Source organism: Canis lupus, chromosome 24, assembly GCF_003254725.2.
Source record: "Canis lupus dingo isolate Sandy chromosome 24, ASM325472v2, whole genome shotgun sequence".
In the NCBI taxonomy this organism is placed as follows: Eukaryota; Metazoa; Chordata; class Mammalia; order Carnivora; family Canidae; genus Canis; species Canis lupus.
The window spans coordinates 22,533,017-22,546,935 of NC_064266.1; the positions used below are offsets into that span (position 1 = coordinate 22,533,017).

Sequence of the window (13,919 nt, forward strand, 5' to 3'; positions counted from 1 at the left end):
CAAAATACAGCATCCATTTCTGATCAAAACTCTTCAGAGTGTAGAGATAGAGGGAACATTCCTCAGCACCTTAAAAGCCATCTATGAAAAGCCCACAACAAATATCATTCTCAATGGGGAAACACTGGGACCCTTTCCCCTAAGATCAGGAACAAGACAGGGATGTCCAGTCTCACCACTGCTGTTCAACATAGTACTGGAAGTCCTAGCCTCAGCAATCAGACAACAAAAAGACATTAAAGGCATTCAAATTGGCAAAGAAGTCAAACTCTCCCTCTTCGCAGATGACATGATACTGTATATGGAAAACCCAAAAGACTCACCCCAAGATTGCTAGAACTCATACAGCAATTCAGCAGTGTGGCAGGATACAAATCAATGCCCAGAAGTCAGTGGCATTTCTATACACTAACAATGAGACTGAAGAAAGAGAAATTAAGGAATCAATCCCATTTACAATTGCACCCAAAAGCATAAGATACCTAGGAATAAACCTATCCAAAGAGGTAAAGGATCTATACCCTAAAAACTACAGAACACTTCTGAAAGAAATTGAGGAAGACACAAAGAGATGGAAAAATACTCCATGCTCATGGATTGGAAGAATTAATATTATGAAAATGTCAATGCTACCCAGAGCAATTTACACATTTAATGCAATCCCTATCAAAATACCATGGACTTTCTTCAGAGAGTTGGAACAAATAATCTTAAGATTTGTGTGGAATCAGAAAAGACCCCAAATTGCCAGGGGAATATTGAAAAAGAAAACCAGAGCCGGGGGCATCACAATGCCAGATTTCAAGTTGTACTACAAAGCTGTGATCATCAAGACAGTGTGGTACTGGCACCAAAACAGACACATAGATCAATGGAACAGAATAGAGAATCCAGAAGTGGACCCTCAACTCTACGGGCAACTAATATTCGACAAAGCAGGAAAGAGTACCCACTGGAAAAAGGACAGTCTCTTCAATAAGTGGTGTTGGGAAATTGGACAGCCATGTGCAGAAGAATGAAACCAGACCATTCTCTTACACCAAACACAAAGATAAATTCAAAATGGATGAATGATCTAAAGGTGAGACAAGATTCCATCAAAGTCCTAGAGGAGAACACAGGCAACACCATTTTGAACTTGGCCACAGCAACTTCTTGCAAGATACATCTATGAAGGCAAGGGAAACAAAAGCAAAATGAACTATTGGGACTTCATCAAGATAAAAAGCTTCTGCACAGCAAAAGAAACAGTCAACCAAACTAAAAGGCAACCTACAGAATGGGAGAAGATATTTGCAAATGACATATCAGATAAAGGACTAGTATCCAAGATCTATAAAGAACTTATTAAACTCAACAGCAAAGAAACAAACAATCCAATCATGAAATGGGCAAAAGACATGAAGAGAAATCTCACAGAGGAAGACATAGACATGGCCAACAAGCACATGAGGAAATGCTCCGCATCACTGGCCATCAGGGAAATACAAATCAAAACCACAGTGAGATACCACCTCACACCAGTGAGAATGGGGAATATTAACAAGGCAAGAAACAACAAATGTTGGAGAGGATGCGGAGAAAAGGGAACCCTCTTGCACTGTTGGTGGGAATGTGAACTGGTGCAGCCACTCTGGAAAACTGTGTGGAGGTTCCTCAAAGAGTTAAAAATAGGTCTGCCCTACAACCCAGCAATTGCACTGCTGGGGATTTACCCCAAAGATACAGATGCAGTGAAACGCTGGGACACCTGCACCCCGATGTACATAGCAGCCATGTCCACAATAGCCAAACTGTGGAAGGAGCCTCGGTGTCCATTGAGAGATGAATGGATAAAGAAGCTGTGGTCTATGTATACAATGGAATATTCCTCAGCCATTAAAAACGATGAATTCCCACCATTTGCTTCGACGTGGATGGAACTAGAGGGTATTATGCTGAGTGAAGTAAGTCAATCGGAGAAGGACAAACATTATATGATCTCATTCATTCGGGGAATATAAAAAGTAGTGAAAGGAAATAAAAGGAAAAGGAGAGAACATGAGTGGGAAGTATCAGTGAGGGAGACAGAACATGAGAGACTCCTAACTCTGGGAAACGAACAAGGGGTGGTGGAAAGGGAGGTGGGCGGGGGGACGGGGAGACTGGGTGACGGACATTGAGGGGGGCACTTGACGGGATGAGCACTGGGTGTTATGCTATATGTTGGCAAATCGAACTCCAATAAAAAAATATATATATACCAAAAAAAAAAATCTGCCTTCAGCTCAGGTCATGATTCCAGGGTCCCGGGATCGAGCTCCACATTAGGCTCCCACCTCACTGGGGAGTCTGCTTCTCCCTCTCCCTCTGCCTGCTGCTTCCCCTGCTTGTTCATTCATTCTCTCTCTCTCTCTCTCTCTCTCTCTCATAAGTAACTAGAATCTTCTAAAAATAAAATAAATAAAGTTAATGGTGGCTGGTATGTAGTAGAAGTTCTGGAGGTGAAATGTGAGCAACTGGAATCTAGGGAGCTTGGGGATCTGTCCTCCAGCGCCTGACCAGCCTGGCTGCTGGGGCACCCAAGTCCCCAGGATCCTAGCCTTGCACCAGTGCTCGCACACATGTCCTGTGACCACTAGGAGGAGCTGCTGTAAGGTAACCCAGCAAACATCTTGAAGATTAATATTTATTCAGCACCTTGCTAAACCCTTTCAATGCAAGGTGTTGTTTTTTTTTTAATCCTCACGAGATGAAGCCTCTAAGGCTCAAAATCATACAGCTTGTAAGCAGCGGATCCAAAATTCAAATTCCAGCAAACTCTTGAGCCTAAGCTTTTTGCCAGGGGTTGCAAACTTAGGAGCCTCCAGCCAAATCTGATACGTTGTTTTTCGTTTTTACCTTAAATTACTTTAGGGCAGCCCAGGTGGCTCAGCTGTTTAGTGTCACCTTCAGCCCAGGGCCTGATCCTGGAGACCCAGAATCGAGTCCCATGTCAAGCTTCCTGCATGGAGCCTGCTTCTCCCTCTCCCTGTGTCTCTGCCTCTCTCTCTCTCTCTCTCTCTCTCTCTCTCTCTCATTAATAAATAAAAATCTTTGAAAAAAATTACTTTAAATGCTGATTTTTTCCTCCACCTCAATGTGATTGTAAATGCATTCACCATTTCCCTGAGCCCTGTCACACCACCCTATGCTCTTAAACACTTGGTCCCTAAAAAATAGGGTTGCCAAATTTGTCAACCAAAACTAGACACCCAGTTAAGTTTGAATTTCAGATAAACAACAATGAGTAATTTTCGTAAGCACATCCCAAATATTGCAAGAAATATACCAAGCTGTGCTCGCTTCGGCAGCACATATACTAAAATTGGAACGATACAGAGAAGATTAGCATGGCCCCTGCGCAAGGATGACACGCAAATTCGTGAAGCGTTCCATATTTTTTAAAAAGAAAACCATATCTGGGGGCATCACAATGCCAGATTTCAGGTCGTACTACAAAGCTGTGGTCATCAAGACAGTGTGGTACTGGCACCAAAACAGACACATAGATCAGTGGAACAGAATAGAGAATTCAGAAGTGGACCCTGAACTTTATGGGCAACTAATATTCGATAAAGGAGGAAAGACTATCCATTGGAAGAAAGACAGTCTCTTCAATAAATGGTGCTGGGAAAATTGGACATCCACATGCAGAAGAATGAAACTAGACCACTCTCTTTCACCATACACAAAGATAAACTCAAAATGGATGAAAGATCTAAATGTGAGACAAGATTCCATCAAAATCCCAGAGAAGAACACAGGAAACACCCTTTTTGAACTCGGCCATAGTAACTTCTTGCAAGATACATCCACGAAGGCAAAAGAAACAAAAGCAAAAATGAACTATTGGGACTTCATCAAGATAAGAAGCTTTTGCACAGCAAAGGATACAGTCAACAAAACTCAAAGACAACCTACAGAATGGGAGAAGATATTTGCAAATGACATATCAGATAAAGGGCTAGTTTCCAAGATCTATAAAGAACTTATTAAACTCAACAGCAAAGAAACAATCCAATCATGAAATGGGCAAAAGACATGAACAGAAATCTCACAGAGGAAGACATAGACATGGCCAACATGCATATGAGAAAATGCTCTGCATCACTTGCCATCAGGGAAATACAAATCAAAACCACAATGAGATACCACCTCACACCAGTGAGAATGGGGAAAATTAACAAGGCAGGAAACAACAAATGTTGGAGAGGATGTGGAGAAAAGGGAACCCTCATACACTGTTGGTGGGAATGTGAACTGGTGCAGCCACTCTGGAAAACTGTGTGGAGGTTCCTCAAACAGTTAAAAATATACCTGCCCTACGACCCAGCAATTGCACTGTTGGGGATTTACCCCAAAGATACAAATGCAATGAAACGCCGGGACACCTGCACCCCGATGTTTATAGCAGCAATGGCCACGATAGCCAAACTGTGGAAGGAGCCTCGGTGTCCAACGAAAGATGAATGGATAAAGAAGCTGTGGTTTATGTATACAATGGAATATTCCTCAGCCATTAGAAATGACAAATACCCACCATTTGCTTCAACGTGGATGGAACTGGAGGGTATTATGCTGAGTGAAGTAAGTCAGTCGGAGAAGGACAAACATTATATGTTCTCATTCATTTGGGGAATATAAATAATAGTGAAAGGGAATATAAGGGAAGGGGAAGAAATGTGTGGGAAATATCAGAAAGGGAGACAGAACATAAAGACTGCTAACTCTGGGAAACGAACTAGGGGTGGTAGAAGGGGAGGAGGGCGGGGGGTGGGAGTGAATGGGTGACGGGCACTGGGGGTTATTCTGTATGTTAGTAAATTGAACACCAATAAAAAATAAATAAATAAAATAAATATACCAAGCTAAAAAATTATTCATCTAAAATTCAAATTCAAATAAACTTGTATTTTTTCTGGCCAAAATAATTTTCAAAACTTCCTGTATTTTTTCCGGCAACCTTAACCTACAGGCAAAGATCCTACATATACCCTACAGGCACTTATAACTCCTGCCCTGAACTTCATTCCCCCACAGAAGGGAATTTTTTTGAGCATCTACTTCATGCTAGTGACTTCATGGTACTAGAAGTATCTCTGATAAAGATACCACGTGGAATTTCTGACAAACCCCAATAAGGGAATCACAGAGAAGACAGCTAGAATTCTGGGTCAAGGCTACACTATCTTCAGCAGCAATCTGTATACTATTAGAAAAACAGCCCCTGACATGTGACTGATATCTGGTAGAGAAGGGGCACCTGATCATAGGGCATCATCAAGTGACCCTGCGACCAGAACTTATCATGCACCCGGCATGTTATTCACCAAGTCATAAAATCAGGCAGGACCAACAACAATCCATCATCAGATAGAAGCGGTATGTCTAGTTTGGGCTTAAGAAGATCCAGTGGGCATAATCAAGCTGCATGATGCAGCTCATGTCACCTGTGTTACCTCCTAGTATTGCACCAACACATCTTCAGTTCACACCTACGGCCATAGGAACATTCCCCATTACCAGCTGATGGAGAAAAACCAGAGCTCACAATAGCCCCGCTCAGGGGTGTCATTGGCAAAGCAATGAGAGTAACTCCTCTCCGGGGGGTTAACCTGTAGGCAGCGCACTTGGTCATCCACATTGAGAAAAGAGAAAAATAACCAAATATTTAGTCTCACAGGCTGAGGCAAATGACTTAATAGCTTAGTCAGGAACCTGGAAGAAATAAGATTTAAAGATCGGGTGCACTGAGGCTAATCTAGTTAACTGCCATTGAACATATGACCTGTCAACAGGGACCAACCCCGAGCTCCCGATATGATAGCATCCATTCAGATGGCCGGTTAGCCACTTGGGCCAGCGGAAGCACAGAAGATCAGTGCAATTTCGAATGGATAGTAGAGGAGGGGACTCTGAGTATCAGTCAAGGACTCATAGTGGCAGGGCCTCTAGTTAGTATTGTGAGTTTCCCACAAGCTACGCCTACCTCAGTCTGCTAAGGCAACCATAACAAAATATTACAGACTTGATGGCTTAAACCACAAAGCCAGAAGTCCAAGATCAAGGTGTGGGCAGGATCGGTTCCCCCAAGGCCTCTCCCCTTGGCTCAGAGATGGTTGCCTTCTTAAGGCTGCTTCACATGATTATCCCTCTGTGCCCCTGACACCTCTCTGTGTCTCCTAATCACCTCTTCATCTAAGGACATCAGTCAGATGGGGTCAGGGCCTCCCAATGGCCCCATTTTAACTTAATTGCCTATCTGAAGGCTCTGTCTCCAAATATAGTCAGAGTCTGAGATACTCAGGATTGGGGCTTCAACATAGGAATTTAGGAGGAATATGATTCAGCCCATAACAATGATCACCCAGAATCCTGGAGCAGCTGTGCCTAGAGAGTATGCACTTAAAATGACAAGCAAGGTGAGATGCCTGGGTGGCTCAGTGGTTGAGCATCTGCCTTTGGCTCAGGTCCTGATCCTGGAGTCCTGCATTGAGTTCCCCAGAGGGAGCCTGCTTCTCCCTCTGCCTATGTCTCTGACTTTTTCTGTATGTCTCTCATGAATAAATAAATACAATCTTTGGGGGAAAAAAGAAAGAAAGAAAAAATGAATGACAAGCAAGGCAATCTGAGCGGTGCACGGATGGCCCACCCACACTGGCACTGCCCCGCCCAGATCCTCCTTACTGGGCACCAACCCCCAGCTACAGTCAGCGTTGGTCACTAACGACTCACAGCCACCCCCTTCGCTAGAGAATTGCCTCCATGCCTCAAGATGCTTCCTTCCTTAACAGTGATCAAAGCCTCAGTAGAAATAGCTGGAAGGGACCATGGAGGCATGAGGAGGAAGTGAATTCATGCAGGGGAGGTGCCCATCACTGAACATAAAGGGGAAAAGTTACAGAATGATATGTCCAATGAAATGAAATACTGAAACTCTATATCTGATGTGGGAAAATCACCAACACATGTTAGCAAAGGATAAGGGGAACAAGGTGCAAAACACAAGGTAATTTGATCCTTCTATGATTCCTGTAAAAGGAGAAGCTCTTTCTGGAAGGATAGATGAGGAAGTGTGTATAGTGATGAAAGCTCCAGGCAATGGAGTGGGTTGAGATAGGAGAATATATATCTGTGCTTCACTCAACATCCTTCTGTAACTGGTGGAATATTATCCCATTCATGTATGACTTTTCCCTCAACATTTCATTATTATAAAAATATTCAAACATACAGGAAATTTGAAATAATTGCATAATAAGCACCTACATGTCTATCACCTAGTTTCAAAAATGAACAGTTCACTATGCTTGCCCTATCACCTGTGTGTCCATCCCTCCATCCATCCAAGCATCCTATTTTTGATGCATTTCAAAGCAAATTGCAGATGGCAGTTCGCTTTATCTTTAAACACTTCAGGCTTCGTTTCATTAACTAGAGCTCAACATTTGCTTATGTTTTTTTAACTTTAAGATAAAAGTTATATAGCATGAAATGCACAAATCTTTAAGTCTATTTATGTATCTTCTTAAAATCTGTTTCTTAAATTAAAAAAAGAAAGTGCAGCTACTGGCATCCATTGATCCATTCTCAGTCAGCACTTTTGGAGCCCCTACTGCACCACACAGTGTGGCAGGGTGCTGGGGTGACACAGTGGACGTGACAAAGTTGTAGTGCCCATGAGCTCATCGTCCAGGGTGGGCGACATACATTCAGCACATAAATGAATAAGTAGAAAGGATCACCTAAGGCCGTAATGGGAGCTGTGAAGGCCAGAAAGTGCAAGGATGTAATGCAGAGAGCTTGGGGCTGTGAGTGGAAAGAGCAGGAATAAAATGCCAAAAGGCCCATAGGTGGGGGCCAGGTGAGCAGATGCCTGAGTGGTGAGAAGATGCACAGACACCCGAGCTTCTTTGACACATCCTATCCTGGCTGTTTTCTGGGGCAAGCCTCCCGGCCTCCCTAGGCCTCGGTTCTCTGGCCTGTGTCACAGGGCCAGAGATCTTTCCCTGTGGGGTTGTTGGGTGGGGAGCTGCTGCGCTGCCCCTCAGGCCAGCACCCGGACACACACGGCGCCCCCTGCCCCTGGTAGTGCTGTTAAATGCACCCCAAGCCCCTGTGTAGCCACCTCTGCACTCGATGCTGGAAACACAGGAATGAGTCAGACGGGTGTCTTCTCTCGTGGAGTTGCCAGTCTGGAGGGTGAAGCGACTACAGAAAGGGGTGATCAGAGCTGCAGGAGAAACAGCTGGAAAGCATCTTCATGGCACTGGGGAGGAAATGACTTCCTCTCATGAGCTGTCCAGGACAGTCTCAGAAAGGAGGTGACACGGCAGGTCTAAAAAGACAATTGGGAAGTCATCAGGTGAGCAAGGGTAGGAGCATGTTCCAGGCTGGAGAACCAGTCACATGAAAGCAGAGAAAAATGAACTGACCTGATCCATGCAGGAAAAACACATGCTCAGGTGAGCATAGTAGGAAAATTAAAGGGGAGGCTGGCCAGGGAAGGTCAGGACCTCGGAGGACTCAGGGCTGAGGCTGAGAGCTGGACTTTCTCCCAAGAGCTATACCAAGCCAGGGACACACTTTAGGGAAAGATGGTATCAACACCATCCACCAGAAAGACTAAAAGGAAAAGGACTGACCGCACCACATGCTGGTGCCAGAGTAGAGCCACCAGAATTCTCACATGCTGCAGGTAGAAATGTAAAATGACACTAATGTTACAGGAAGGCAGATGGGTCTAGCTATGGCTAACCATGCAGACGGCAAATTTGAGGGGGCTAGGCCAAACCCCGGGGAGGCCAGCGAGGAGGCTGCTGCAACTAGTCACCCCAAGCAAGAAATGGTGGGGCCAGAGGTGAGGCCAGGCCATGGAGGGGAGAGCAGGCCAGAGACACCGTTGGTGGGGGCAGAGACTCAGGAGGCAAGAGGAGGCAGTGAAGAATGAGTGGAAATAGGCCAGAAGCCAGGCTCTCTGTGCAAGGAAAGTCTGGAATGGCCTCTCCCAGGGGAGAAGCAGGGTGGGAAGCAGGGGTGGGGTGGGGTGAGGCAGTGCATCCTGAATATAGCTTTCCAACCCAGTGATGCCCCCACCTTCAGGTGGGTCTGCTGGTTCTCCTTTCTCCTCTCCCGGAGGCCGGGTGACTAAGTGAGTAAATGTTAGCCCAGAAACCTAATCCCACGTGGGTGACTTTGAGCGAGGTACCTGGTGAGCCCCCCTGCTTCCCTCCTGGGCCCCAGGATATCGAGATAAGCAAAATAAGTGAAGGAGATTAAGAGGGACAAACTTACAGTTACAAAATAAATAAGTCATGGTGATAAAAGATACAGCCTAAGGAATATAGTCAATAATCTTGTAATAAAATTGTATGGTGACAGATGATAACCACATTCATGGTAAGGCATTGTGTAATGTAGGAAAATGCTGAATCACTATGTTGTACACCTGAAACTGATATTCTCTGTCAACCATACTTCCATTTTTAAAAAGTGAAAAAAAATGTTCCATAGAAACTATATTCACAATAATCCTGAACTGGAGACAGCCAAATAGGAGGGAGAATGAAGACACAGATGGCACATCCATACAGTCTTGTGCATCCAGAAAAAGGACCAACCTACCAGTGGCTGCTACATGTGGATGAGTATCAGAAATGCTAGGCTGAGCGAAAGAGACACAGTAGAGTACACACTGTATGTTCCATTTATGTGAAGACCAAGAACAGACAAAAGTAAGTTAAGATGGTTTAAAAGAAAAATCATAACCTACCCCCGTGGGGGCTCAGGGGAATTGGCTACAGGGCATAAGGGAAATTTTGGGGGTGATGGTGAAATTCTGCATCGTGAAAGGGGTTTGGGTTATAGAGATACATGTATTTGTCAAATCTCAGGAAATGGACATGGAAGATCTATGCTTTTCATTATATGCTAGAATGTTTTCCACTGTAGCCCACAGACTAGGCAGTCCCCATGATCTCTTTAATGATTCCAGAGAATTCTCTGGCTAAAGATTGGTGCCACACCTGCTGGCCACTGCTGACCATTTAATCAAAAGTAATATTCCTACTGGGGCGCCTGAGTGATCAGTCGGTTAAGGGTCTGACTCTTGATTTCAGCTCAGGTCATGATCTCAGGGTCATGGGATCGAGCCCAACATTGGGCTCTGTGTTGTGTGTGGAGCCTGCTTGAGATTCTCTCTCTCCCTCTCCCTTTGTCTCTCCTCCCCACCCCCACCTCACTCAGTTCTCTCTCTTAAAAAAAGAAAGAAAGAAAGAAAGAAAGAAAGAAAGAAAGAAAGAAAGAAAGAAAGAAAGAAAAAGAAAGAAAGAGAGAAAGAAAGAGAGAAAGAAAGAAAGAAAAAGAAAAAATATATTCATACTGTACTTAACATTTTTCTAGGTCTTTCTGTGTGTGCCCTGTTCCTTAAGGGCTGTGATAATCGAGCTAGAGACAGCAGGTGCCTATCAGTCTGGGCCTGTCTGCTCTGAATAGTCAGTTCCACTGTGATCCTCAGACCCTTCTAGCCTCTAGTTACCTCGGTGATGTGATCATCAACCTTTTTGGAGACAGACTCAGGGAGCCAATCTTGGAGCCAGGGCAGATGTGACACCCACTTTCCCACGAGCACACAACTTTGACTTTGTTGGGTTGAACTTGGGGGCGTCATGGAGGAAACAGCTGGTGTTGGATGAACTCTTCCTCCTAGCTGAAAGCCCATTACAAACAAACGTCAGACCCTAGGTAATGACATACATGCCGAAGTACTTAGTGGGAAGGGGAATGACACCAGCAACTTATGAAACACATCTAACAAATAAGATGGATGGGCAGGATTTCCATGGTGGATAGTCGCTGTCATCTGTAAAACTAACTTTGCTTGTGTTTGAAAATTTTCATAAGAAAATGTTATGAGGAGGGGCAGATGGGTCTAGCTATGGCTAACCATGCAGACGGCAAATTTGAGGGGGCTAGGCCAAACCCCAGGGAGGCCAGCGAGGAGGTTGTTGCAACTAGTCACCCCAAGCAAGAAATGGTGGGGCCAGAGGTGAGGCCAGGCCATGGAGGGGAGAGCAGGCCAGAGACACCGTTGGTGGGGGCAGAGACTCAGGAGGCAAGAGGAGGCAGTGAAGAATGAGTGGAAATAGGCCAGAAGCCAGGCTCTCTGTGCAAGGAAAGTCTGGAATGGCCTCTCCCAGGGGAGAAGCAGGGTGGGAAGCAGGGGTGGGGTGGGGTGAGGCAGTGCATCCTGAATATAGCTTTCCAACCCAGTGATGCCCCCACCTTCAGGTGGGTCTGCTGGTTCTCCTTTCTCCTCTCCCGGAGGCCGAGTGACTAAGTGAGTAAATGTTAGCCCAGAAACCTAATCCCACGTGGGTGACTTTGAGCGAGGTGCCTGGTGGGCCCCCCTGCTTCCCTCCTGGGCCCCAGGATGCCAAGATAAACAAAGAGCAAGCTTCTGTCAGTTCAGAGAGTTTGTGAGTCCAGAAAAGCTGCAAAGATGTTCAAGAATTCGCTTTGTTTGAGTTTTAGAGCCTCTGCTGGTACCAATGGACACAATTGCCACGTGGTAAGACATTTGTAATGTGGCTTGCTCACACTCAGAAAGTGCTCCAAAGCACTTCTTGTTACATGATAGATAGCTTGGTGTGGGTCTTCCAGAAGCCGGGCTGCCTCCCACACCATCAATGGGAATGACAAAGTCATTCACCTTTTTATTTTTTCTTAAACCTTCCAATATGAAGGGCTGAGCAGAATGCTGGAACACCTTCAATACCTCTCCAACCGCTGGGCACTCTCTCCAGGCACCCTTAGCAGGCAACATGGCTGGCCAGAGTTCCACAACATGTTTCTGTTTGTTTTCACTGTGACTTTAGAAAAAATATGTCGCCTCTCTGAAGGGGACTCATCCAAAGCTTATCTGAAAAATGAGGATAAAACCGTGCCTACCACCAGGCATTGGTGTGGGGTTACATCATTAAATTGGTTAATAATGCAAGCAAACAGTGCATAAGTGCTCATTAAACTTACCTATAGCCATTAATATTCTCTGGAGCTGCTATCGTGTTGTGACGTCTGCTTTATGGGAAGCAGTGTTGGTTTTTCACTTTGGGTAGTGTTCTACAGTATCCTGTCAGAAATAGAAAATCTAACGTGATTTCACTTACCAAAATGCCTGTTGAGTAAATAGTAATCCTAGCCATTGGCAGATAGTGCAAACTGTGAAGGCAGGTGTGGAAGGCATGTGAGGACGTACCCAAACAACAGGTCTGTGGGAGATGGTGGCTGAAAGACTGAGCATGAGTTTCGGAATCGGATGGACCAGAGTTCAGATCCTGACCTCTTGTCCCAGTACTTGTGTGACCTTGAGCAAGTCATCCTGCCTGCCTCCACCTCCATCTCCTTCTCTGTACAACAAGGGGAGTAGTAGCAAACTGAATGGCTAGAGGCTCAGTCTGGCGGGTAGTGAGCACTCGGAAATGGTAGGGCCATTCCTGTCCATACCTCAGGCAGCCCCTCCTTCCATATATAATCAGCCCCCCAAATTGTGTTCCAAAGTCAAGCATGTGAAATGTGGAATTAGAACAAGGGGAGATTTACCTGGTGTGCGTGCGTGTGTGTGTGTGTGTGTGTGTGTGTGTGTGGTGTTGGGGGAGGTCATCGAGTTCCCAGGATGCTAAAACCACCCCAACCCTCATGAAACTCTGATGGTATAGTTCCAGCATTCTACAGCTGTCTTTATTTTTTTGTTCTCTGTCCTGGTGACTGAGACAAATGAGCGTTATGTTTTTTTACAGTTCCTTGTCCGTTTCTGGCTCACTGACTCCCCAGGAGAATGTGAGCCCCAGAAAGGCAGGGGATAGTCTGTTTGCTCCCAGAACTGTGCCCCCACATAGAGGATGTGTAATGCAGTTACCTGGCAGTCAGCTGACCTGCTGGCTGACTGTGTCTGTCTGTCCCACTGGTCCTGAGCTAGTGAAGAGAATGAGGGAGTCAGGAAGAAATATTTGAGGTCAGACCCCTAAACTGCACAGCCACCCCCAGCCCAGCAAGTCTCCATCAACAGGTGTAGGCACCTCCCTGGGTCTGCCCAGGGCAGCCAAGGAGCCTTCCCGCATCCTCCTGGGGCCACGCCTGAGAATCTGTCTCTGACGATGACTGCTTGGGGGAAGACGAGGCTGACCCTCTGAGCCCCCCAAACTGAGTCTCCCCTTTTGCATATTCAGCTGCTCCCAGAAGTCTGATTCAGGGGCCCCCATCTCCTAGGCAACCCCCATTTTCCAGCTTATATACACACACACAGCCAGACCCTATTTCTAAGGAAATTGGAAATTTCAGATGGAAATTCCAAAAGACAGTTTTCATAACATCCCCAACTTGTAAAAGCACGTGGTTTTTCCTTTATCAAGTTAGAGCTACACAATGTCCATAATAATGACTACAATAATTGTAATAGAAATCTTAATGTTGGGTGCCTGGGTGGCTCAGTGAGTTAAGCATCTGCCTTCAGCTCAGGTCATGATACTGGGGTCCTGGGGTCAAGTCCTGCATCTGGCTCCCAGCTTCATGAGGAGCCTGCTTCTCCCTCTGCCTCCCTCTCTCTGTCTCTCATTAATAAATAAATAAATATATCAAGGAAAAAAGAGAAAGGAAGAAAGGAAAAAAGGGAGAAAGAAAGAAAGAAAGAAAGAAAGAAAGAAAGAAAGAAAGAAAGAAAGAAGAAAGAAAGAAAGAAAAGAAAAGAAAGAGAGAAAAAGAAAGAAAGAAAGAAAGAAAGAAAGAAAGAAAGAAGAAAGAAAGAAAGAAAGAAAAGAAAGGAAGAAAGAAAGAAGAAAGAAGAAAGAAAGAAAGAAAGAAAAAAAAAGAAAGAAAGAAAGAAAGAAAGAAAGAAAGAAAGA

General features: G+C 45.1%; 1 long non-coding RNA gene and 1 other non-coding gene across 4 annotated transcripts in view; one reads left to right on the forward strand and one right to left on the reverse strand.

Moving 5' to 3' along the window:
- The window catches only part of LOC112673806 (uncharacterized), a 74,942-nt gene that overhangs the window by 47,475 nt on the left and 13,548 nt on the right, over nt 1-13,919 (reverse strand). For 2 of the 3 annotated variants that reach the window (XR_007405613.1, XR_003145051.3), the window contains exons 2-5: nt 12,938-12,993; nt 12,052-12,151; nt 10,559-10,729; nt 8,150-8,359 (exon numbers count right to left, since the gene is read on the reverse strand). This is a non-coding gene — a long non-coding RNA (uncharacterized LOC112673806). The remainder of the gene's footprint in view (nt 1-8,149; nt 8,360-10,558; nt 10,730-12,051; nt 12,152-12,937; nt 12,994-13,919) is intronic. The other variant, XR_007405614.1, reaches the window with a different exon arrangement.
- LOC112674307 (U6 spliceosomal RNA) lies at nt 3,317-3,423 on the forward strand. The gene has a single exon (XR_003145361.1). It is a non-coding gene; the product is annotated as a U6 spliceosomal RNA (small nuclear RNA).